The 23,712-nt window shown below is 40.3% G+C and overlaps 1 pseudogene; it reads left to right on the top strand.

The window, feature by feature from the left end:
• The first annotated feature begins 5,094 nt into the window (after nt 1-5,094).
• Nucleotides 5,095-23,712, top strand: part of LOC127433556 (sodium/glucose cotransporter 1-like) — a 29,135-nt pseudogene continuing 10,517 nt past the window's right edge.

Here is a 23,712-nt window from a genome sequence, read left to right as displayed (position 1 = left end):
ATAAGAGTATAATTCAGGAGTCTATTAAATTAATGTACAGTATGTGACTCATGTCTTGAAGGAATACGATTGAAATCTACTGTATTATTTAGTGAAAATCTTCAACGATTGTTGATCTCCCGTGCGTGTTCATAAGACAGACTGCACGAGAGCAGAACACTACAGCCACTCGCGAGGTGGGGCGTTCAAGCAAAAACTCCTTTTGTTTCACTTCGACAGGACCTCCAACAATATTAACAACAGAAAAGCACAACATGGCTGGACACAAACCAGAGAACAGAACATACAAAACATGTATGAAGAGTTTGTAGTTGAAAAATAGATCAGAAACATGTATTATGAAAGTAAATGGATAGTATCTTGGTGCAATTTCTAGGGAACTCCATTAGTCACAAGCCCTTTGGCAATGAAATATTTCCAACAATAAACTTTGATTAAGTAAAAGGCTCTGGCACTGATGACTTTACATATGTTTACAACACACACCATAAACAGCGATTGCACCAATATGCAGCAGTTACATGCTATGATAATAATGTCGTTGAAGCTCCATCAATAAGCCATTTTCATTTACTGTCTTACTATTTGGGCACAGAAGGTCAGAGTTTATGAGGTTTTACATCTTAAAGATAAAAAGTTGGCCAAAGATAAAAAGCTGGCCATGATAAGATGTGACTCCAGAGAAAATCAGGGGATTTGTTCAGGAATTGATAATGTCTATGCACAGACATCTCTGTCACACCAGACATTATGCCAGAGCTGATCTGAACTATGCATTGTCAAATGTAATCCATATGATGTACCAAAATACAGAAGGTTATAAAAGAAAATTTCCAATGAATTTTTTTTTTATTTTTTATGTATAGTTAGATTTTCAAAACAACCCAAATAGATCACAGGCAATGAGATTTTGATGCTCCAACAAAAGGTATATGTTGATAGTACCAAAAAGGCAATGTACCTAAATTGTTCAAGCAATCTTTGTGGCAGGTGTGGATTTCTGGGGAATAATGTGGTTTATTGAATCGGCTAAAAGAACATAATTTAAATTAGACAATCTCGGTGACTAATGCTCTGCCATAGCCATTAGTAAATCTTGAAGTTGAGAATAATTGATGCATCATTTCCCTCAGACAGAATCTCATGGCCAAGTGCGCTTATCACTGGAGTTGATGCTAGAAATTCATTGATATTATGGGTGATGTCACGGTCCGGTCACCTTGTCAGGTTGGGTTTTTGTCTGACAAGGGCCGTGGCATCATCGCTCCCTGTCTGTCTTGTGTTTCGTTTACATTGTTTGTGAGCGCACGGGTCCGGTTGTTAATGACCACTGGGCAAGGAGGAAGCTGGGACCGGATTGACAAATGCGTAAGACGCTTTAATGTGGCACTTTTCAGTGTACATTAAACACTACAACACAGCTGCTTTTCAGCAGCTCCAACACATATTGCTTTTCAGCATCACACCATCAACACTGACACACAGACAGACAGCTTCAGGCGTCTCTCTCTCTCGTCTGCCACTGTCTCCTCTCCTTAAATACTCTCGCCACCCCTCACTGGAAAGCCAGACCGGTGTGGCACACAGGTGGACCTCATTCACCATTTATCTTCCTGGCCTCGCGCTGCCCAGACGCTGCTTGACCCGGCACTGCTCGCCACAGCGAGTTACCGCAAATGTGCACTCTGGTGATGTCATGGTCCTGTCACCTTGTCAGCTGGGGTTTTTGTCTGAAGAGGACCGTGGCATCATCGTTGCCAGTCTTAGTCCGTCAGTTTTAGTCCGTGTCGGGATCCGGACACTCATGCTCCATGTTCTGTTTGTTTTGTTCCAAGTGTGTTGATGTTTTTGCCCTCATGTGTTTCAGGTGCTGCTGGCATGCAGAATCAGCATTCCCATGGGAACCCTGATTGTTTCCATGGGAACGCTGATCATGCCAACATTCAGCTGCGAGCTGCACCTGCCCCTTGTTTGTTCATGCCTATATTAATCCCCTCGTGTGTCATGTCCTTTGCTGGATTGTTTGACTGAATGTTAAATGTAGTTCAGTGTTGACTGAATGTCTTGCTAGATTGTTGATTGGTGTGAAGTAACTAACCTCACTCTCTCTGCCTAGTTGGTCCTGTCTCGTGTATCTGTTTGTTGCCCACGTGTCGGGTGAGTGGTTGCCTTCCAGTTCGCTGCATGTCAGCTGGGTTTCCCCACGGAAGATACCTCGTTGTGGTGATGGGGGTGTGGTCATGTATCTGTCTGCGGGAGAGAGCGTTAAGTCTCGTCACCTGAGTTATCATTATCTCTAACACCTGTTTCTTGTTGTAATGATGGCAGAGGGAGACATAAAAAGGCAAATGAGGCATCAGAGTGGCAGAGAGAGACTGTACCTGTGTGTGCATGACAAAAAGCATTTATTCGTTTGTGTGTGTGATTACTTGGCCTCTGAGTGCCCTTTTTGTTTACATTTTGTGAACGATGCTGAAGAGTAATACAAATTCTCACGTTGACAGTTCGCTGCCTCCTGACTCCTTCGTTGCCCAGATAACGAACCTGCTACACTCGTCTTTGCCCGCGTGTCGGGAGCTAGATCGCCCTACACTGCTGGGCATCGTTCTGCACCTCACTAAGCTTCATCGGAGGATTCCACAAATCTCTACCTCGACATCCACAGTGACTGCTCACATTTATTATAAATAAATAATTTGAACTGTTCCTCTGTGTTTGGGTCTGGTTGTCTCGCTTTTGCTCGTTACAGGTGCTTTACAAGGAAGGATGTAGAAGAAAAGGGTTCATGAAAGTGACGCTCCATCATGCAACCAAAAGTTAAGAAATGATTCATTTTGCTGCAACGCACTCTTGCGTAGGCGTCTATCAACCATTTTCAAGAGGCAGGTCCAGTTGTGCTTTCGGAAATCCAGTTCACAGTATTCCTGCTGGAGTTCAAACTGACCCAGCTCTTTCCACAAATTTATGCTTTTGTGCATTCATATCTGTCAGAGATTTCTCTAGGGTGAATAGGGTAGTAAACTGTCCCGTATTAGCTGGGACATCCCGTATTTTGGCCGGAATGAAGATGTCCTATACAGGACACCTATTGTCCTGTATTTAAGTGGCAAAATGCTCAAAGGAGCCTTAGCTGTCACAAGGGGAAGTTTTCACAAGGGGTATTTCTCAGTAAATATAGGGTTTTGAGTCAAAAGTCCAATTATACACGTTTTCTCAAGCAGAGGTTTTGTATGTTGGTTTCAAACACCTAGTTCAAAACCCTTGTAAATTATAATATAATATACTGTAATATATCCACCAAACAAAAATATTTAGCTGTTGGGTAAACAAGTGAACACACATAAAACTACACCGGCATTCATTAAGGCAAGTGTCAATTATATTATAAAGATAGGCTTTAACTGAAAGTTTGTACTCTGTTCTCAGGACAAGAGAATTTTTCAAAAATGTCAGGTTGGGGCAGGTTGTCACATGCTTTAAATATTATAAATGTAGAAAATGTATCAATTACAATATTTGTTGTCCTAAGCAATGGTTTAATTTTTTTTAAATTTAGCTTTTTTATATTACCTTTTCCATTTTTTTGCAGTTTCATGAATACATTTATGCTTTATATTTGTTTTTGTTTTTTTCATTTTTAAAGTTAAGCTCAATCAACAGCATTTGTGGCAGAATATTGATTACAACAAAAATTAGTTTAGACTTGTCTCTCTTTTTCTTTAAAAAATTCAAAATCTGGGTTAAAGTCACGTACTTACAATGGAAGTGAATGGGTCCATTCTGTAAACATTAAAAATAGCCACAAGACATAAACATTATGCATGTTAACATGATTTTAGTGTGATAAAATCACTAACTAACCTTTTCTATGTAAAGTTATAGCCAATTGTACAACTTCGTTGCTATGAAGATGTAATGTCAACAAACCCTAAAAACCTAAAATGGCTGTAAAAATAATGATTAAAATCTTTATAGCTAAAAAAACACATGAGTTTTAACAGAAGAATTAATTTAAGTGCTTTCATAAAATGATAAGCTTCACATTTCTGTCTTTAAACCCTCCAAAAATTGGCCCCATATACTTCCATTGTAAGTGCCCCGCTATAACCTCCATTTTTGCATTTTTTTTAAAAAAGAAAAGGAGGGACGAGTTGAAATGATTTTTTGTGGTAATCAATATTACATCACAAATGCTGTCAATTGAGCTTAACTTGTACTGAACCAGGAATTTACCTTTAAAGAAATGTGCAAAGAGCTATCTTTTTTCCTAGGGAATAGCTTTTTATAGCCAAGACTTCAAGGAACATAGCTATACAGAAATTAAAACCTACTGTGAATAATACAACTTGCCTAGTGTCCCCTATTTTTAATTAAAAATGTATTTTGTCAGAATACAGTAGATGGCTACTTTTGAATGGATGTCAATGGTGAAAGATGCTTTTGGGGTCAAGATAATATAGTTATTACAGCATCTACCTGCAGGGACTAAATGGCCCATGCTAGGCAGCCAAACCTTGACCACTTGCTGCAGGCATCCTAAATCTTCCTCTTCAAAATTCAACTTGATTGAGGTCTTATTTTTCTGCAGTCATTTTCATATTCTTTTGTCTACCTGCAATGCCCCGCAGCACCTCACGATGTCCTTATAACCATGTTACAATATGATGCACAAATCTGTACACCAAAAATTGCACACATGGACCCACTTGACATTGTTGATGCAGGTGATGTGGCTAATGGCTATTTGTAAATTGTACTCTTAAGTTCTACAGGAACCCAATCTCACACTTCCACTTTCTGCTTAGTTGACCATTAATACTTACCTTGCACACAATCACAGATTTTTGATAGCCCTAAGACACAAACACACTTTTATAATTAACTCTGGGAAGGTCACGCCCATCCCCACACGCACACACACACATTTATATATATATATATATATATATATATATACAGGTGAAAGTGTACGCATGAACACACAGTGACTCTCCTGCAGGTGTAAGTGAGTGTGCCAGGTGTCTTTACCATCAGACTCGTGTCAGAGAGGGATGCAGTGTGGTGGTCCGCTTGCCCTCCTGAAACACCATCAAAATGGGTGCAGATTATTTTGGATTCTCTTATGTCCGAAATGAGAATAAAAGGAATATGACCATAGCTGTTAACAATCCAGCGGACATCTCTGTGATTGTTATATATTTTCTGGTGGTTCTGGCTGTGGGAATATGGGTAAGTGACCATTATATTCTATCTACTGGTAAAACATTTTACTAGTGTTGACAGACATTTGCGAATTGTTAACTTTGCGTCAACATATAAAAGTACAATGGCTATGTGAGATAAGCCTTAAGAAGACATGAGGACAATGTGTGTGATTTCATGGAGAAAAACAAAACTAAATAACAAAGCAAAAAGTAAAGTGTATCCCTCCGCAAAGTGTCTTAGGAAATGTAATTACTCAGATAATATAAACTAAAAAAATAATAATAATTCTTTATATGACAAATATATTTTATGTGGCTTTACAGTAACTTTAAATGGATAAAATAAAATAAAATTTTTTATTATTTTATTAATACTTTATATTATTAAATTACTCTACAGAAATTATTTACAGAAAATAGTTCTTAACTGTGGTCAAATCATAATAATTTTTACACTAGTGAATATTTCTCAGGGTTTGTTTTATTGTTTTAAGTACATACCTTAAAGTCTTGGCTACAAAGAGCTTTAAACATTTCCACTGTTGCCCAAAAAGTAAGCAAGAAACAAATAGAGAGAGAAAAAAAATACTTTAAAATAAGTTGACCATTTGTGACCCACTATTGGGGCATGTTGTCACACAATATGGGGTAAATTGTCACAAAAACAACGTGACATTAAACAGCCTATTATAGGCTTTTTAGCTAAATTTAAACAGTACAACACAATTATGAAGCACAACACATAAAACGTGCAAAAATGAAAAGTTATACAAAAATATCTAATCATTGTTTTGACCAACAGAAATTGTAGTTAATAAGTTGCATAAATTACAACAAATATAATGTGACATTTACAAAATAATTGCATTGTTGGGAGAACACGGTTCAAACTTTCAATTATATATATATATATATATATATATATATATATATATATATATATATATATACATATATACATATATATATATACATATATATGTAATGTATATATTAGAGCTGTAAGGCTTAGCACGTTAACGCATGCAATTAATGTAAAAGTCATTACACTAATGCACACTTCACAACACAGACACAACAGTGCTTCCATGTCAGTGATAAAACAATGCTATTTGATGTACAAAACAAGCCCAGATGGGACTTATGATAGAAATCACGTATTTTTCAGCCTATGTAAGGCAAATTTTAATTGCCACAGAAGCACAGCAAGTCTTAACTATCACCAAAACACTTTTTGTCTGCAAATGCTTTTCATGTGGAGTTCAAAGCGGTGCTTGAGGCTGGCACTGGCACCCTGACGTGAATCCTGAATGCGGCTGCACAATTGCTGTAGCTAAGCGGATAGCCACAGTCTAACGGCTGATTAATACTGAGATTTAATGCCCATTGTGGGGACTAGTTCAATTAGTCAAACTCCCACTTTGACTTTGGGAAACGTTTAATGTTACTTGAATTGGTGCTATTTTAGTGCATTTCTATCTTTATACTGTGGAAGGCTTTGTTTGGAAGATGTTAATAAAGCATTAAATTGTTACATATTGTTTTGATTTCTTCTGCATTTGACAGGTAAAGAAGTATATATTGTGTCAAATTTCAGCACTTTCAAAATCTGCAATTAATCGTGATAGAATAGAATTAATTAAACTTTTAATCGACTGACAGCACATATATATATATATATACACACACACACACACACACACACACACACACACACCGATCAGCCACAACATTAAAACCACCTGCCTAATATAATGTAGGTCCCCCTCGTGCTGCCAAAACAGCTCTGACCCATCAAGGCATGGACTCTACAAGACCTCTGAAGGTGTCCTGTGGTATCTGGCACTAAGACATTAGCAACAGATCCTTTAAGTCCTGCAAGTTGTAAGGTGACCTGTTGGTCCAGCACATCCCATAGATGCTCAATTTGATTGAGATCTGAGCAATTTGGAGGCCAAGTCAACCTTTAACTCTTTGTCATGTTCCTCAAACCATTCCTGAACAATTTTTGCAGCATGGCAGGGCGCATAATCCTGCTGAAAGAGCCCATTGCCATTAGGGAATACCGTTGCCATGAAGGGGTGTACATGGTCTTTAACAATATTTAGGTAGGTGGTACATATAAAAGTAACATCCACATGAATGCCAGAACCCAAGTTTTCCCAGCAGAACATTGCCCAGAGCATCACACTGCCTCTGCCAGCCTGCCTTATTCCCATGGTGCATCCTGCTGCCATCTCTTCCCCAGGTAAACAATGCACACGCATCCGGCCGTCCACATGATCTAAAAGAAAATGTGATTCATCAGACCAGGCCACCTTCTTCCACTGCTCCATGGTCCAGTTCTGACGCTCACGTGCCCATTGTAGGCACTTTCGGCAGTGGACAGGGGTCGGCATGGGCACTCTGACCGGTCTGCGGCTACGCAGCCCCATATGCAGCAAGCTGCGATGCACTGTGTGTTCTGACACCTTTCTATCATGGCCAGCATTAAATTTTTCAGCAATTTGTTGTACAGTAGCTCTTCTGTGGGATCGGACCAGACGGGCTAGCCTTCGCTCCCCATGCGCATCAATGAGCCTTGGGTGCCCATGACCTTGTCGCCGGTTCACCGGTTGTCCTTCCTTGGACCACTTTTGGTAGGTACTAACCATTGCATACCGGGAACACCCCACAAGACCTGCCGCTTTGTTGATGCTCTGACCCAGTCGTCTAGCCATCATAATTTGGCCCTTGTCAAAGTCACTCAGATCCTTACGCTTGCCTATTTTGCCTGCTTCCAACACATGAAATTCAAGAACTGACTGTTCACTTGCTGCCTAATATATCCCACCCCTTGACAGGTGCCATTGTAATGGCTCATTGTAACATTGAGATAATCAATATTATTCACTTTACCTGTCAGTGGTTTTAATGTTGTGGCTGATCATTGTATATAATGACATATTATGGTTTAGCCTACCTTGAAGTATGACAGCGTGTTTTTATTGTGTTCACTGCTACATATAACAGCTGTATCCGAAAATATGACAGAATCACAAAAATTATTATGTATTAGAAACCAACATAGATAAACACTACTAGAGAAAACATTTGGACTTCTGACTCAAAACTTTATAGTTACTAAGATATAGCTGAGATATAGACAGCTTCCTCATGTGACAACTATAGCCTGGTCTTACCAACATCATGCTTTTCTTAAATTCCCATGATTCCAAATATGAAGTCAAATTTGAAGAAATCTGTCAGTGAAGGGGCTGCAACAATGTATACAGAATTTAATGGATACATGCCCCCTTTCTTTCCAAAGGCAATGGTGAGGACCAATCGAGCCACTGTGGGGGGCTTTTTCCTGGCTGGCAGGAGTATGGTATGGTGGCCGGTAAGGAGAACACTTGACAAGCTTTAAACTTTAAAGGCTATTTTGAACTTTGTTGAGACATACAAACATAGAGAAATGGAAGAAACTGTATTGCTTGATCATTCATACATCATTCAATATATCAATAATAATAAAGTTTATATGTAAACTGTAAGTTTACAGTTTTTTACTCAGTATTACTTAACCCTGTCATAATCTGCTATGCAAGGCTAAAATTACCATAAAACTAGGAACAGATTTTGTATTTATCAATAACCTGACCAGATATTACATAATAATATCCCTACCAGCCCCTCTGTTTTACTACTGTTTGTTTTTCATGGCCATCCTGATCACCTCATGATTGGGTGCACAAAATCTTTTATGGGGCCATAATGCTGTGATGCCAGATGCAATCCACAACTCATTTGAGTTTAAATCACTGATACTCTTTATCTATGTTCTCATGCTTGAAAGAAAATGCAGTTTTTATTGAGCTGTAGAATTAGTCGTGTCATGCTTAGGTTCAAGTTCTTCATCAAAAACAACTTTTTACATGTTATTACAAAGTTCATTGTTCTAATCATTATTGTTTAAATTACACCTCAGATTGTGCAGAAGAAGCCATTTACATAGCTTATCATTATGGTGAATGTATTGCCAGATAGAATCAAACAGTGGACAGAGTTAATATATTCTAAAGCAAGACACAACATGTGTTGGCACAGAACAGCTCACTCAATCCTGTTGTATTGTTTTGTTGTATTCTGTTATGCATACGTGTAACAGATCACTTAAATTATATTTTCTGATTGCAAATTATGTGTTATAATTGTTCATACATACTGTACATTTCTATCTATCTATCTATATATCTATCTATTTATTTGCACATATATACAGTATAGACTAATTATATGAGGCATAACTCAATTAGATTGCTCTAAAACACCTTACTCTAACTGTATAACTGTTTTCCAGATTGGTGCCTCTCTCTTTGCCAGTAACATTGGAAGTGGGCATTTCGTGGGAATAGCAGGAACCGGAGCGGCTGCTGGTATTGCAATTGGAGGGTTTGAATGGAATGTATGTAAACAAATTTAAAAATGACAAATACTTATGATATTGTTGCATGATTGTATGTTTAAGCCTAATATTTATGAATTATTTGAATTATATATAAATTCTTTGAATTATTAAAAATAGTAATAATATTCTATATCAAAAGCATTTTGCATGTAAGTGAGAAATTAGGGGTAAGTGTTAGGTGCAAGGGCTAGAGTTAGAGGTAAGGGTAAGGTGTAGGGGTTAGTGTTAGGTGTAAGGGTTAGTGTTAGAGGTAAGTGTTAGGTGTAAGGGTTAGTGTTAGGGGTAAGGGTTAGGTGTAGGGGTTAGAGTTAGGGGTAAGGGTTAGGTTTAGGGGTTAGAGTTAGGGGTAAGGGTTATTAGTAGGAGTTAGAGTTAGGTGAATTGGTTAGGTGTAGGGACTAGTGTTAGGTGTAAGAGTTAGAGTTAGGGGTAAGTGTTAGGTGTAGGGGTTAGTGTTAGGTGTAAGGGTTAGAGTTAGGGGTAAGAGTTAGGTGTAAGGTTTAGGGGTTAGAGTTAGGGGTAAGGGTTAGGTTTTGGGGTTAGATTTAGGGGTAAGGGTTAGGTGTAGGGGTTAGAGTCATGTGAAGTGGTTAGTTGTAGGGGTTAGTGTTATGTGTAAGGGTTGGAGTTAGGGGTAAGGGTTAGGTGTAAGGTTTAATGTTAGGTGAAGGGGTTAGAGTTAGGGGTAAGGGTTAGGTTTAGGGGTTAGAGTTAGGGGTAAGGGTTATTAGTAGGGGTTAGAGTTAGGTGAATTGGTTAGGTGTAGGGACTAGTGTTAGGTGTAAGAGTTAGAGTTAGGGGTAAGTGTTAGGTGTAGGGGTTAGTGTTAGGTGTAAGGGTTAGAGTTAGGGGTAAGAGTTAGGTGTAAGGTTTAGGGGTTAGAGTTAGGTGTAAGGGTTAGATGTAGGGGTTAGAGTTAGGGTTAGGTTAGGGTTAGGTTAGGTTAGGGTTAGGTGTAGGGGTTAGTGTTAGGGGTAAGAGTTAGGTGTAAGGTTTAGGGGTTAGTGTTAGGGGTAAGAGTTAGGTGTAAGGTTTAGGGGTTAGGGTTAGGTGTAAGGGTTAGTGTTAGGTGTAAGGGTTAGAGTTAGGGGTAAGAGTTAGGTGTAAGGTTTAGGGGTTAGAGTTAGGGGTAAGGGTTAAGTTTTGGGGTTAGATTTAGGGGTAAGGGTTAGGTGTAGGGGTTAGAGTCAGGTGAAGTGGTTAGTTGTAGGGGTTAGTGTTATGTGTAAGGGTTGGAGTTAGGGGTAAGGGTTAGGTGTAAGGTTTAATGTTAGGTGTAAGGGTTAGAGTTAGGGGTAAGTGTTAGGTGTAAGGGTTAGATGTAGGGGTTAGAATTAGGGTTAGAGTTAGGGTTAGGTTAGGTTAGGGTTAGATGTAGGGGTTAGGTTAGGGTTAGGTTAGGTTAGGTTAGGGTTAGGTTAGGTTAGTGTTAGGTGTAAGGGTTAGAGTTGGGGTAAGAGTTAGGTGTAAGGTTTAAGTGTTAGAGTTAGTGGTAATGGTTAAGTGTAGGGGTTAATGTTAGGTGTAATGGTTAGAGTTAGGTGTAAGTGTTAGGTGTAAGAGTTAGTGTTAGGGGTAAGGGTTAGGTGTAGGAGTTAGAGTTAGGGTGTAGGCTTAGGTGTAGGGGTTAGAGTTAGGTGAATGTAAGGGGGTTTAGTGGAAAGGAGGAGGCGAGAACCGGCTTGACAACTTAAATAACAATTTACTAACCAAAAAAAACACAACCAAAACACATAACTGAAAACACACAGTACAGCTGCCTGCAATTCTCTCTCTCCCGAACTGTCATCCCCGGCCGCCTTTATCCCTCGCGAGCCCCATCAGGCTGATTGGGGACCGGGTGTGTCTCATTCCAGCCCGGCCCCGCCCTCCTTGGCTCTACACTCCTCCCGGCGTTGCCTCAGGCCGGGGAGCCCCCAGCATAACGTACATCCCCCCCCACCCTTCCTCTCCGGGGGGGGGGGGGGCGTGCCTTATGCCCCGACTGCCGGCGGGTCCTCCCCGCCTTCCTCGACCTGGGAGGAGACAGGAGGGGAAAAAACGACACAAAATGGCGAGGGAAAGGCCAACACGGAGCGACAGAGAGAGAGAGAGAGGAGAGAGAGAAAAAAAAACCTCACCGGTTCTCTGATGCGCCGTCGCGTGGTCCTCGATCACTACTCCACCCTCTCAGGCGGACAGCAGCCGCTCCTCCCCGGGCGGACCGAAGTCAGACCTCCGATCCCCAGCGGACAGAACGCCCCTCCGCGTTCCCGGCATCCCGTGGGGACTCTCCTCCGCCCCTGGCAGCGGCCCTACCACTCCAGGCGGTCGGGGAGTCGCTTCCCTCCTCCCCCAGCAGACGGCGGTTTTCTCTCGACCCCTCCACGTTCCCGGGGGACGGCAGGGCACTCCTCCGCCCCTGGCAGCGGCTCCCTTGCTCCAGGCGGTCGGGGAGTCCCGTCCCCACTCGCCTCGCGGACGGTCGGCCATTCTCCGCGTCCGGGTGGTCGGGCTACTCTGTCCCCCGTCGGACGGCAGCGGTGCTCCCCTGGGTGGACGGCAGTGTCGAGGACCCTGCGACGGGAATCCCTCCTCCTTCCCGGGTTTCGGCACCAGTGTAAGGGGGTTTAGTGGAAAGGAGGAGGCGAGAACCGGCTTGACAACTTAAATAACAATTTATTAACCAAAAAAACACAACCAAAACACACAACTGAAAACACACAGTACAGCTGCCTGCAATTCTCCTGAACTGTCGTCCCCGGCCGCCTTTATCCCTCGCGCGCCCCATCAGGTTGATTGGGGACCGGGTGTGTCTCATTCCAGCCCGGCCCCGCCCTCCTCGGCTCTCTAGTGAATTTGTTAGGTGTAGGTTTTAATGTTAGGTGTAAGGTGTAAGGGTTAGAGTTAATGGTAAGAGTTAGGTGTAAGGGTTAAAGTTAGGTGAAGTGATTAGGTGTAGGGGTTAGTGTTAGGTGTAAGGGTTAGAGTTAAGGGTAAGGGTTAGGTGTAGGGGTTAGAGTTAGATGAACTGGGTTAGGTGTAGGGGTTAGTGTTAGGTGTAAGGGTTAGAGTTAGTGGTAAGAGTTAGGTGTAAGTGTTAGGTGAAGGGGTTAGGCGTAGAGGTTAGTGTTTATGTTAGGGTTCTGGTTTAGGGTAAGGGTTGGGGTAGGGTTAGGTTTATGGTTAATTGTAAGTTTAACAGGATAACTTCAGATGTAATTAAATGCAGGTACTTTAAATATAAGCACAATGTAACAACACATATGTACATAATACGTACATTGTATCAAATGCTTAAGTTAAGTAGTTAATGACACCTAATATAAATTGGTTCCGAATAGCTGTTATACAAAGTAGAATAATCTTTGCAAACAGTGCAAAATATTTAAGTAGTTTATCCATGAACACTGCTGTTTTCTGTTGAATGCTGTTGTTGGGCATCCACCAGATGGCATTTATGGTTAGACTTGATATGAAAGAACTGATATCCAATTAAGTAGAAACACACAAATATCTACTTAACTTCTTTTCAATTTGTTTTACACAGGCTCTTGTTGTGGTGATCATTCTGGGATGGCTTTTTGTGCCCATTTATATAAAGGCTGGGGTATGCTTCATTTATTCTCCTGCATAAGGCATTACAAGCAAAACTTGCAAAAATTGCTTATTCACACAACATAAGTGAGTGGGATCACTTTATCTGTACAGTATCTTTTTTATGGTACTTTATTCATGTTATCTGCAGGTCGTGACCATGCCAGAGTACCTAAAGAAACGCTTTGGTGGGCAGCGCATCCGTATCTATCTGTCTGTGCTATCGCTGTTTCTCTATGTCTTCACCAAAATCTCTGTGAGTCCAAAATAACAGATTGGTTGACCACAGAGTAAATACTGCATCATAGGTCCTGATCATGACATTAAACTGATCCGATAGGGTCTAGTTGGATAGCCTACCAGAAGATCCCTGATCAATATGGTTATGGGGACCGATAGCTAGAGAAACTATCGTGAGTACTACTGGGACGCAGCGGTAATACCTAAACCTCATTAAGGCAAGTACAGGGTTTAACCCTAGAAAGGCTTTTTGAGGGTACGGCTAGGCAAGTACATGGAGACCTTGGAAAGGCGAACCCACTGCTAGTCCATGCATAAGGGCTCGTATCCCATCATGGTCTTACCTGGAATAAGGAAAATCTACGTAGTATAAACAATATGAAAACACAACCAAATTCTAAACATACTGGCTCGGCTGTCGCCCAGGTTATCAAGGTCCACAGTGGCTGTTTAACCAATCTGCCAGCCACTAAAAAACATGCGAAGACTGGAAAACCAAAACCAAAAAACAAGCACTTCTCCATGGCCACCTACAACATGAGAACGCTGAACGATACCATCAGCACCGAAAGAGGCGAACCCATCAAGCACAAAATCAATCGCATTATAGCCGACTGTGAGAAATAAGACATCAACATCGTAGCACTCCAAGAGCACTGGCAAAAGACATCTGATATGGTGGGCTATAGTCAACACAAACAACGCAGCAACTGGACTCTGGCACACTCAGACTCGTCATCCATTTGCCATGGAGTAGCCATTCTGTACAACAGCAAGATTGCTCAGTTAACATCCTCAATCACAGTCAAATCGGAGCGCATAATAATCGCACATATCAAGGGCAATCCAAGAGTATGCATAGTCTCAGCGTACGCCCCAACAGAGACAGCCGAAGAACGTGACAAAGACGAGTTTTACAATGACCTAACTGAGCTAACCGAGTTGATTCCACCACACACGATCACCATTCTTGCAGGAGACTTTAATGCACGAATTGGTAACGACAGTCATACAACAAAACCAAGAGTTGTAGGCAGTCACTGCTATCATCATTGTAGACAACCAACTACAATGGGTCACGAATGATTTGCATGTGTGAAATGGCAAGTCATCTACCAGCCAACTCTTGGTTCCCGAAATGACCGAAAAGGCTGCGCACCTACAGAAGCCCAAAAGGCGAATATTACCAACTTGACCACATTTTGTTCACCACAAAGTGGTGGGCTTCTGTAAAGAACTGTCATGCATACAACACCTGCAGCATCGGATCAGACCACAAGATTGTGAGTGTCAAATTCAAGCTTGCGCTGAGATCTAGCAAGACACCACCTAATGCTAGATGCACTTTCATGTACGAGAAATTGAAAATCCCAAAATTCAAACACAAATTCAACATGGAAGTGAAAAAATGATTTGAATCCCTCTTTGATGAAGCGGCAATCCAAGAGAGAGCAAACGCACTGAATGCTGCACTCGTAAAACGGGCGAAATCTAAGCAACCGAGCTGGGTCAGCAACACCACACTCCAGCTCATCACCAAAGAAGGTGATCTGAAAGCGAAATTTAAGCTAACTCAAAAAATGCCAGACAAAGAGGGGTGGCAAAATGCACAGGCACAAGTCGCACAAGCTTTTGAAGCAGACAACGATGCCTATATCAACGCCAAGCTCGACACAATAGAACTAGCGAAGAAACCACGAGAACCACAAAGTCTGGAAGCTAGTAAATGACATCACTGAAAAACCAAAAGCTGCTTCCGCCAACATGGTTTGAATGCTCGATGGCAGTATTCCCAGCTCCAAGTCCGAACTCCAAAGCGAATGGTCAAAATACTTCTCAGCTCTACTAAACAACAAGAGCCTGAAAGTTAACCTTGAAAACTGCCCATTACCAACAACCAACACCTCAGGCATACCATTAGGCGATATAACTCGAGAGGAAGTCGACAATCCAATTGAGACCCTCAACCGAAATAAAGCACCAGGTCCAGGTGCAATGACAGCCGAGGTGCTAAAAGACGGAGGCGACTTTGTGGTAATCAACTACACATCATCTGTCAGTTGGTATATAGACAGCTTACGGCACCAAAACAATGGACATCAAGTCTGATTAACCCAATTCCAAAGAAAGGAAACTCACAACTTATGACCAACTATCGAGGAATCAGCTTGATGTCAATAGCAGCCAAAGCCTTCAATCCAGTGTTACTCAACCGCATACGAGACCCAATCGACAAACTGCTCCGAAACAACCAAGCAGTCTTCAGAACAGGTCGCGGTTGTGCTCAACAAATCCACATTCTTCGCAGAATCATGGGGGGAGCAAACACACAAGACATCCCAATGTACATCACATTTATTGACTTCAAGAAAGCCTTCAACTCGATCAACCGAGAAATTATGTTTGCCATCTTGCGTCATTATGGAATACCAGCAGAAATTGTCGGTGCAATCAGAGTCATGTACGATCAATCGACAAGTCAAGTGTACGTTGGAGGTGAGCTATCAGAACCTTTCATCATCACAACAGGAGTCCTACAAGGAGACATTCTAGCACAGTTTCTCTTTATAATAGTCATAGATTATGTCTCCAAACAATCCACAGGCGATTTTGGATACCTAACACACAAAGAAACATCTCTACCAAAAAGTCAACGACCGCAATGATCTTGCGCAAAGAAAATAGAAGAAACGCCTGAACAGAAGTTGAATGATCTTTCATTTGCGGACGACATTGCACTTTTTGAGAATGATAAAACTCGTGCACAACAACAACTTTCTACCAACCAGCAAAACGTTGTGGCAGTGGGGCTTGAGATAAATGTAGAAAAGACCGTCCAAATTCAACTTAACGACAAATACCGACCTCAAACACAACTCATCATCGATGGAACAAAATCGCGATTGTCAATGACTTCAAGTATCTGGGGTCTTATATAGTATCAACCGAGAAAGATGTCGAGAATCAAATCTGCCTTGCCTGGGTTGCCTTCACCAAACTCAAAACCATCCTGAGATCACCCAGACCGAAAGTGAAGTTTAAGATGCGGCTTTTCAATGCAGCTTGAATATCTGTGCTGCTTTATGAATGTGAGTCTTGGGCGCTCACTGAGGCACTGGAGCACAAACTCAACATCTTCGCTAGAAAGTGTTATCGGATCATGCTGGACATCAGTCAAGCTGAAGCTCAGATGACTAATCAAGAACTTTACAAGAAAACTGGCCAAATTCCAATCAGCTCAACTATTAGATCGAGACAGCTGCAGTTTATCGGAAGTAATATCGAACCCACGTAGTAGACAGCGCTTTTCATATCGAGAAAAAGTGTATAAAGATCTTAACCACTTAGGCCTGGAACTGGAAAAAGAACATCTAATGCAAGAGGTCACCAGATTGGCAGAAGATAGAAAGTTGTGGAAGAGTATTGTTGTGCCTAACATGCCTGCCCGTTGATGATGATGATGAAATACTGCATACTGTATGGATGATGCTCAAAAAACCTGCAAAAAAATGTCATGGTCCTACTCTAAAATAATAATACAAAATAAAAAATACCCAAATAAGTAATTATATTTTGCGTATAAAAAATAAAACCTATTTTACGGCCATTAAGAGTTTTGAGATTATTTTCATGAAAATTAAGCTAATTTACCCCTCCCTCCCCCCCCATCATCGAAATGTTTAGATCAAAACCTTTACATTGAAAGATTCTAAGATCATATGAGAAACATTTCAGTTATGTATGTCTAGACGTATATTTGTAGTACTATATAGTGGTCATATATATAATAGTGAATTGCAAATACAGTAGTGCAATATTATACCTAGGTTCCCTGCATTCCTTATGTAGAATACCAATTTCTGTTAGGGATTAAATCAGTTCAGGGAAGTTAAATGGATTTTTATATGCACTCTGAAGCTTAAACTACAACAGAGAGTAAAGTCCAGCCTTTGTTATTGACAGGGATGTACTGTAGGGATTGTGGTGAATGAGATGGGATGATTATTGTAGCATGATGTGTCATGGGTAATTGCCCATTTTGACAATACATGATAAGCCTGTGGAAGGCGAGTTATAATGCGTTGAATTTGTGACTTTTAACATGTGTCAGCCACATGGTCAGTTGTGTAATAGGTTAATCTCACTTTATTGTTTAGTGCAGGTTTGCTTCTGGGGGACAGACATCAGAAATGATCCTGGGTGTAAATGTTTCCACTAACTGTGACTGAAAGTCTTCTTATGGTCAGAACTGCAGTTAAGACAGAACTGCAAAATGTCAACAGAGCAGCTAGAGGTCATTAACACTTATTTTGTTGGTTATTACAAGCTATGTAGCACAATTACGTTAAAAAATATATCACAAGCTGTGCATAATGTGCACTCACTATGTTGAAATTGAATACTGCTCAGTACTTACTGCATACTGCACAGTATGTACTGTATAGTGCCTACTAAATATAGTATGTGAAACAGAACACATTAAGCAGTGCTAATCATTTCAAACTCATCATTTTCCATGTTTTAAATCAGTGTCCACCCAGCAAGCACAAAAACATTTCTAAAGCATTTCATTTTGGTTGCAGTTGGGCTACATCTCAGTACAAAACATGCCTTTAATTTAAAAAATAATATAACCAAAAGATGATGTGCAGCTTCCGTATTTGAATGACCAAAAAGGACCAGTGGTAACAAACTTTGAGAAAAGTTATATTTTAGTTGCAAATATGTGTAAAATCTTTAAGTTCCCAATGGCCCGCCAGGCAAGATAGCTTTGCGCTGAATTTTTTAGATCTTATGCTACAGAACTGGCTCCACTTTTGTTAGAAGTTTATACGGAATCATTAAAGAATGGAAATCTTACGCCAACCATGATGCAAGCCCGGATCAGTCTGATTCTTAAAAAGGACAAAGATCCAAGCGAGTGTAAGAGTTACAATTTCCCTGATCCAGCTAGACGTTAAAATATTGCCAAAAATTTTGGCTAACTGATTAAGTAAAGTTATGACATCTCTTATATATATAGATCAGGTGGGGTTTATTCTCGGCCGTAACTCTTCTGATAACATTAGGCATTTCATTAACGTCATGTGGGCAGTGGCAAACGATCAGACTCCGGTCGCTGCATCTTACTTAACGCTGAAAAGGCGTTTGATATGGTAGAATGGGATAATCTTTTTAGGATGAGCCACATGATAAGATGCACGGATTGACTGTCTCAGAAACGGAGGCAACTGAGACTTGTCATCTGCCACCCGGATTGAGGTGAGTAACCATGCCACCACGAGGACCTACTAAGTAGTGGGAATTGGGCATTCCAAATTGGGGAGAAAAGGGGATAAATAAAACTCTGACAGCGTACTGCCCGGTAATGGCTTTTCAGTCGGGCGCCTTCCAGTGGCCCAACAGGGCATTAAGTATTTGGGTATTTTATTCCCAGCAAATTTGTGTGATTTAGTTAGAGTTCATTTTGACCTTTTAATAAAAAAGGTTTTCGAGTGATGTGAGCAGGTGGGCTTCATTACATTTATCTATGAATGGGAAGGTTAATGTTATTAAAATGAATTTTATTCCAAAATTCAACTACCTGCTACAATCTCTCCCTATAGATGTCCCCCTCTCTTATTTCAAACAATTTGATAGCATAGAGAAGTCTTTCATTTGGAATGGTAAATGTCCCAGATTACACTTCAATAAGTTATATAGGCCGACTGACATAGGTGGGCTAGGCCTACACAAGAATTGGTTTTATTATTATGCATTCGGTCTCAGACATTTGGCTCATTGGTCGCTTCCACCTGAGAGAGCCCCTCCCTGATTTTGTATTGAACAGGAAGTTCTTGCCCCTATTTTGCCATTGCAAAGCCTTTCTATCAAACTAACCAGAGAAGTTAGTTACACCCTGTTATCTCGCATTTGCACGCGAAATGGAAAAAAGTGTCCAGAGTGGTTTAATTCAGACATTTATTTAAATGTTGCTTCGAGCATATGGCTGAACCCCAAATTATGTATTAGTAAGTCCCCTTTCTGCTGGACAGAGTGGATTGTGAGGGAGGTTAATACGCTCGGTTACCTATATGAGAGTGGAGTGTTGAGATCCTTTGAAAATATGATTCAACATTTTAGGATTCCCAGGTCTCAATTCTTCAGGTATTTACTGCTGCGCCACCTGCTATGTACTATTTTTGGGAGTAGCATACACCCCCCTAGAGCAGCAGATACTCTTCTATTACTGCTTTTGGAAAAGCTCATGAGGCATCAGTGTATTACTCCCTGCTAATTCAGAGTCTGGGGGATGGAGCTTTAGCTTCTCTCAAGAGATTACAGTATGGGACAAAAATTTAAACTTGGTATTGGAGGAGGGAGTGTGGGCTAGGATTCTAAACGTAAAGTCTACATCTAGAGATGCAAGGGTGCACCTTATGCAATTTAAGATTTTACATCGATTCTATTGGACCCCCTCTAGATTGTATAGGCTTGGTCTTAAAGACACACCCACCTGCTGCCGATGCCAATCAGAAGATGGGGACACAACCCATGTTTTTTGGTGGTGTGTTAAGATCCAAGAATTTTGGTTGAGGGTTCAGAGTTTTATGTGTGATGTACTGGGCACTCAAATTTCATTTTACCCCAGACTCTGTATTTTAAGCAACGAGGCGGACATTAATATAGGGCATAAAAAATTAGGTCCTAGCCAGTGTTATGATCAGCAGACAGATCATTCTTAGGGGATGGAAGTCAGCTGGAGCGCCCTAATTTCAAGAGTGGTGCACAGAGATGGATAGGGTAGCGGCATTCGAGGAGATGTTATGTAGAAGGCTTGGCAACTTAGATTCGTCTAATAAAAAATGGGGCTGTTATTTGGCCTTTATGGAGGGCTCTCGGGGAGGGGTAGTGGAGAGATGTGCGGTTTTGAATGTGTGTGATTGTTATTTGTTTTTAAATATATTTTTTCTTTTTTTTTTCTTTTCTTTTTTTGTGTGTAACTCAGGTTATGACCACAGAGATGTTTGTTGAGGGTTAGGGTGGGGTTGGGGATTGGGAGGGGGAAAGGGAATAATGGGGGTTAAAGTTGATTCTGTGAATATATGTTTGCTTTTCTGTTTCAAGTGTGTGAATCAATAGAAAGTATTAAACGGGGGAAAAAAAAAACACCTTCAGAGCTTAAGGTTTTAATTTTAAACAACCAAAATTAAGCATTTTAGAAACGTTGTTGAAAATACCTACCACGTAGGATTTTTTAAGTGGACTAAAATCATCAATATAATTTGTTTTTATGATAAAAACAAACCCAGCAAACATTTAAGGGATGTCTTATTTAGGTTTTAAAATAGCATATTTTCAACATTTGAATTAATTTTTTTAAAAACAGTGAAAATACCCAAATACAACCAGGTCACATTAAAATGTTGGTGGAACATAATTTGTCAATAGGTGGACTAGCTGCAGTCATCTACACAGACACTCTGCAGACCATCATCATGATTGTGGGATCATTTATTCTCATGGGCTTTGGTAAGTCTGATCACTTTACTTGCATCAGTTGTCAGTGATTTCCCATCTTTGCATTTACAGAAAACAGCTCTTCTTCAGAACTTGTGTAGCGTAATTGTTAAAGCTCACGGCTTGTAACTAGAAGGTTGCTCAGTCTGGACGTCCCCTATGGTTCTTTGGATAATAGCGTTACTTAAATATCCAAAGCTTCACCTAGCATTATCTTTTTTAATTTGACAGCGTTCAATGAGGTTGGAGGCTATGAGAACTTCAAGGACCGTTATATGACTGCGATCCCATCAGTGGTGGGTGTAAACATCAGTGAAGCATGCTACACTCCTCGTGCAGACTCCTTTCACATTTTTAGAGACCCCATCTCAGGTGATCTGCCCTGGCCCGGACTCATCTTTGGTCTCACTATCCAGGCTGCTTGGTACTGGTGCACTGATCAGGTACTAATACATCTACTTGTGATTGTATCTATTGTCTTGTGTTGTTTTATGCTCTGTGTACATGTGATTAATGGATAGTAATAGAATAGGAAAAAAGCTCTTTTCCATACAGTTAAGATGAAGCAGCTGCTGTCGAGCTCAGAAAAGACAAAAAAGCTCCAAAGCTCTCAAATCTCATTGGCATTTCTGCATATTCAAATTTGGCGAAATGTGATTGGTTGTGATACACAAGCAAATGAATCATTGAGGTTAAGTTTGGTTCACAATATTTGAATATATGTGAACATGAATAACATTTCAGAAGTACAGTGAAGGGGATGATTTTGAGCAAATAACTTTAATTTTGGTGTGTTCCTCACATAAAGCTATCATATGGCTTCAGAATTGGAATATACTGTAGAGCACAGGACATATGGACTTCTTTTATGTATGTTCATCTTGCTTTTTGGAGATCTAAAGACTTATTCCCCATTCACTTGCATTATATAGAAAAGAGCAGTGTAAATATTATTTATAACTTCTTTCACATTCTACAGAAGAGAGTTATATGGATTTGGAAAGATCGAAGGATGTATAACTGTTTACATCGTATTCATTTATGGGTGAACTGTTCCTTTAAGCTTTTTTATGTGCATCCATGAAGCTTTTTGGAGCTCTAAAAACTTATTCCCCATTCACTTGCATTATATGGAAAAGAGCAGTGTAAATATTATTTATAACTTCTCTTATATTATACAGAAGAGAGTAATATGGATTTGGAAAGAACGAAGGATGTATAACTGATTACATCATTTTCATTTATGGGTGAACTGTTCTTTTAAGCTTTTTTTGGCCATATTTTGGTCCCATGTTTGAGGAAAAAAAAGTGTTCTTTCAACCAACCTAAAGCACAGACATTCATGCACACACGTACACATTGACATTTCTTTCAACCACTGACGTATCTTTTAACCACACGTGCTAAGCTAAGACATTACACGCACACATATACATTGACAGACATTGTGTCCATTTTTAGAGCACAAACTACACTTTTATCTTGGGTTTCTCAGGACGAACAGTGCACTTCTTGTTTTAGTCAGAGCAAGTCCTAAGTTAAGACAGGCAATGCTTTTAGACCCCAGACTACTCACCACTATATAAGATAATATATACAAATAGCCAAAGAGAGGACAGATATCTCACACACTTGCTAAGTTAGTTTAACAGTACATTAGCTAGAGTCAATGATGAGCTTCCCATGTCTGGTTGTGATTTGGTCACATTAGCAAAAACGCTAATACGCTAATGCAACCACATACATTATTTTGTATATATACTCTTTGAGAAGAGTTTAGTAAATGTTTTGTAAAGTTTCTTAACAAAAATGTCAGATCATGTAATGTGTTATATATCTTTTACATCTGCTAAAGACTTTTTACAACCCACACATCTCTGACAAGGCATCAAAAAGTTTAGTATATTTCATGATGTACCTTGTTGACTTTAAGACTCCATCTTGTTTTAGGTGATTGTGCAGCGTTGTCTGTCTGCCAAGAACATGTCTCATGTAAAAGCTGGTTGCATCCTGTGTGGTTATCTCAAACTTCTGCCCATGTTCCTCATGGTTTTCCCTGGCATGATTAGCAGAGTGCTCTACCCAAGTGAGAAACACTGGCACTGTGCCTGATGGGAATGTTAGTCTAGGTAAACAAATGGCAGTTCACTGATGAACCATTTTGTACATGTCACAGTAGTAGCGTAATAGGCAATCAACTTTCCTCACAAAAATCGAGAGTTCATGGCAAATTTGCTGCAAACTAGCCGCAAATTCGCCACTGATTATTTTCACATGCAAATGAGCTTTGTGACAAACTTGCAGCAAATTGTCCATTGTTGCCAAAGGTATGCTGCAGGTTCTCCAAAACTGGTGAAAAGCTGCAAAATTCTGGCAAACATTTGCAGCGAGTAACATCTTATTTGCATGTGAAAAAAAGAGTGATAGTTGTGGCAAGTTTGCCAGAACTCTAATTCTTGGCTAAGTGATATATGGCAAGTTTAATGTTTCTGTAGTCATGTGTAGCCAGACTTTTGACATCAGCTGGAAATATGGTCCACTTTGCAAGTTAATCTAACTAAGAATTGTAGCAGCCCAGTACATAACCAGGTAAATGCTTTTTTTCCTGGAGGACAAATAAAAAACAACTCTTGAAAGTCGCGAAAGAAACAGTCAGATTAGAACTGGCGATTTCAGCACTGCTTGCCATCCTTGTGTGCAATATGACTTCCGTCTGAGGCTAATGTTTGTGCTATTTCTTCT

This window comes from Myxocyprinus asiaticus, chromosome 43, assembly GCF_019703515.2.
Source record: "Myxocyprinus asiaticus isolate MX2 ecotype Aquarium Trade chromosome 43, UBuf_Myxa_2, whole genome shotgun sequence".
Classification (NCBI taxonomy): Eukaryota; Metazoa; Chordata; class Actinopteri; order Cypriniformes; family Catostomidae; genus Myxocyprinus; species Myxocyprinus asiaticus.
The sequence above is the reverse complement of the archived record's forward strand: the minus strand, read 5'-3'. Positions and strand labels throughout refer to the sequence as shown.